Source organism: Pinus tabuliformis, chromosome 6, assembly GCF_031772625.1.
Source record: "Pinus tabuliformis cultivar Carrire ecotype Pingquan chromosome 6, CPIR1, whole genome shotgun sequence".
Taxonomy (NCBI): domain Eukaryota; kingdom Viridiplantae; phylum Streptophyta; class Pinopsida; order Pinales; family Pinaceae; genus Pinus; species Pinus tabuliformis.
In genome coordinates this window covers 739,971,605-739,975,705 of record NC_142292.1, presented here as the reverse complement: position 1 = coordinate 739,975,705, position 4,101 = coordinate 739,971,605, and the positions used below count along the sequence as shown (strand labels likewise).

General features: G+C 37.0%; 1 pseudogene; it reads left to right on the top strand.

Annotated features, from left to right (window-relative positions):
- LOC149260871 (polycomb group protein FIE1 pseudogene) lies at positions 1-993 on the top strand (annotated as a pseudogene).
- The last annotated feature ends 3,108 nt before the right edge of the window (positions 994-4,101 follow it).

The window sequence follows — 4,101 nt, the reverse complement described above, 5'->3', positions numbered from 1 at the left end:
ATGTTGATGAATTTTTTGACAAAGGAATTACATCGGAAGGACGTGTATCTAAATGTTAGTGACCAAGGTGACCGTTTACCATGCTTGGAAGGAAGTGTTATTTCTATTTCGTAGGAATTTTTGGACAGTGATAAGGATAAAGCATTTTACACATTAAGTTGGGCATGCAATGTGAATGGTTCACCATTATTTGTTGAAGGTGGTCATAATGGTATAATTCGAGTGCTTGGTTGTGCAAGTGAAAAGATCCATAAGAGTTTCATTGGCAATAGAGATTCTATGAATAAAATAAGGACTCAAGCACCGAAACCTTCCCTTATTGTATCTACTAGCAACGATGAATCTTTACGACTCTGGAATTTCCAAACTGGAATATGCATGTTGATATTTGTTGGAGCTGGGGGACATCGCAATGAAGTTCTTTGTGTAAATATTCATCCTCATATGCATATTGTATTGTAAGTTGTGGCATGGACAACACGGTCAAGATCTGGTCTATGAAAGGGTTTTGGACCTATGTTGAGAAGTCATGTACCTGGACTGATTTTCCATTGAAATTCCCCACGAAGTAAATGCCATTTCCTATTTTTTATTGCCTCATCGCATTCAAATTATGTGGATTGCACTAGAGGTCTTGGAAACTTCATCCTATCAAATAGTATGGACAATGAAGTAGTTTTTTGGGAGCTTTACAGCAAGGAGAAAAGTACTAGGTATGGAGTTGTGGATGTCCTGTAGAAATATCCAATGCCAGAATGTGACATTCTATTTATCAAGTTTCCATGCGATTTCCACTATAATTTCATGGCAGCTGGCAACAGGGAAGGAAGCATTTATGTTTGGGAATTACAGTCAAGCCCTCTTTTAATTTCCAAGTTATCACATGAAAATTCCAAACATCATATTAGACAAACAGTTATATCTCATTATGGAAGTAGCATTCTCTTTTGTTGTGACAATGGTAGTATGAGGCACTGGGACATGGCTCAGTAAAATCAATAATTTTTTGGCTGAATGTGCATTTGTATACTTTGCAAATATTTATGCCTGCACACTAATGGCTTTGATTGTTATTATCTTTTGGTTGATGTTGTGGGAAACCCTGGTTTAGCCAAATTATTTGTTGCACCAAAATAGTCAACAGATTTATGTGTTTGTTAGAATACAGCATGCCCATTTTTATAAAGCCACACTTCACAGGACATTTGAAATTAGTATTCTCCCTAAGGCCTTGTGTTCTTAAAGATGCCTTCAATGAATACTAGTCGTAAAATTGGAATGTTTTCATCCCTACAGTCTAGCAATGCAAGCTATCTCCCATGATTTCACTCCTAGTATGTCGCATCACCACCTAGGTCGCAAAGTCATGATTACGAAGCTCATGAAAGCCACCAGGAGGTGCAACCAGCTATGTGATGTGATTGTGTGACCTATAGCAATTCGCACCTCTGTCGAGGTCACAAAGTCACACTCTAGAAATGGCTAGAAGGAGCGACCTCCACTAAGTGTGACTATGCGACCTCTTCTCGAGTAGGCAAGTCACAGAATCGCGCTTGGTAAAATTGTTGGCCAGTCTAACCCATCCTCTTCATCAACTATGCTACCACTCATGACATGGGTATGTAACCATCTTGAAAGATTTGTTGTGATACTATTGGTTATGCATTGAATCAAAGAAAATATGAGAATGTTTCCTTTGGCGCAATGTGTGCTTACAACCTGCAAACTCTCAATCCTCATAACTAAGGTTGTGTCATACACCACACATGGCTAGTCTCTGTTTATGGCACATAGCGCACTCTCAATCGATGGAAATCCAGTTAGTATCTCTCACCAATGGATTGCACACCCACAATAAACCAAGTGGCTAGCCCTACAAGGTCAGTATGGAAACAATAGGAGGTTTGGCATTCTCCACTAGTATGAGACTATAACCAACAGATCTACCTCTTAAGAATCCATCATATGTGAGTATTTTTGGAATTGGCACTCTACAAAAATATGTGGTCTCTAAGTCCCAAGTTGGCCTCATATCGGTTTTGTGCAAACAATGAAGTCTATCCCTCATCCTCACATATTTTGACCCTGCAAGTGCAAAGATTGTATAATGGGTGCATTGGTTATTTGCTAAGTTTGAATTTGTATACAGTGAATCACATGTGAAGAAATAAGCATATGAAATTATACCCATGCACGAGAATGGTTCTTTAAAGTTTGTATATCAGTTACATGAGATGAGCTGGCAATTGAAATATTCCCCAGAGATCAAAGAAGTATCAACAAATGAATCTCAACATCAATGTTTCAGGGCTATGAGTGATTTTTCTTTTCTTTTTCAATATTGTTATGGGAATCAATTATTTTCAATGACAATAGTTTCTTATTTTATTTATTAAATTTTGCATCTTATTAAGTAACCTTGTGTTTGCAAGATTGGAATCGTGGGATGCTTTGTTAGTGAAATTCGAATACAATTATTGTGAATGATTAGCTTGGAAACAAAGTAACCTTTGGACAAAAGAGGAATCGTCATGTTCTTAAATTTCTAGATCCTCCCATAAGATGTTATGTTAGGATGTAACAAGGACATCATCAAGTCCGATCAAGATTATTATTTTTATCTGCAACAAACATTATCCATTTCTAAATTATCATATTGTAAAAAATATTATTTTGTCTTTAATGACAAAATATTGAGGTCAGGAAAAGAACAATAGAAGGAAAGCCATAAATTTGTAAAGCCAAAATAACTTTTGAAGTCTAAGGGTCATGAGGGAATACTAAGAGTCGTAGAAGGAGATGAAAGGTCAAACTTCCATTTCTATAAATGTAACTTCATGATTCATGAAAGGGGACTTTTAGCACTTGAGTTGAGACTAGGATTAGATAGTTGATTTGTGCTCGAGAGCTAGAGGGACTCAACTCTTGGCAGCTAGTAGAGTGAGATGAATTGAAGCTAGGGTTTTTCCTTATGCAATGATATGAGTAGCCTATGTTCCATTGTTGGGTTTTGACCAATTGCAAGATATGTCCTTGAAGTTGCAGTAGCATTAACAAGATGTTCTTCATGTTTGGCACTGATGTCCATGCTTACTCATGGTGGTTGTATTGGTTATCTGATATTTCCACTATATTTGTGTGTGTACTTTCATGTACAAAATATATTATGGATTTTTTCATAGTTTTTGCATGTATGTTTTGCTTTTGAATCTGTGTTTCCTTATTCCTTGTCATATCAGTGATCTATTGTGAACTAGTTTGCAATTGACTTCTGGCATGTTATTTTTTATATATGTTTGATTGCATTTTGGCTCACTTATCCCTCTCATGGAATACCTCTTCTTATTTTTGTTAAGACTTTTTTGTACCTCTTTTTATAGTTTGTCAATATTGGGTTGATTTTGTTTCACTATCTAGGCATTTCATTCGTGTCCCCACTTTGACGCCTTCTCATTTTATAGCCAAGAGTGGAAACATTCATGATGGCAGTCAGGCCCACATACCAGTGTTGGCATTATGATACAAGTGTTGTCATTGATGGCAACTCACTCATAAGTCAGTTCAGTTTTGATGAAAGGAAACCCATAGTGTAACAAATCCATTCAAATGTAACAGGGCATTAGTACAGAAGAACAAGAAGATGGAACTAAAGTCTACTGATCAGAATGAAGTTGAAGGTAAAGGATGGTGAAAAGAAGTTTAAGATGTATACGCAGGTCCACTTAGTCAAAACAGCATATACACGCAGGTCCACAGAACAAAAAGCGTGTATACGTATACACGCACTCCCGCAAGAGGAAAAGCACGTACAGGTTGGAAAATCAAGGAATTTCAAGAGTAGAGAATACCAGGGGTCAATACCATGGTATTAGACCACAATATTGAGTAGATTAAGGACTATTTGATCCCGTCCAAGAATACCATGGGTCCTAAGTGGTTTTGGTCCGAGGTATTGAGAAATGCCTAAAGCTATATAAGGAGGAGAAGATCACAAGGCCAATGTGTGAAAGTGAAAAGGGGTTCTAAGGAATACTTCTATAGGAAGTATATTTTATGTAGCAGTGGCTATCTTGGTGATTTGATATGAAATATTTTGTGCAC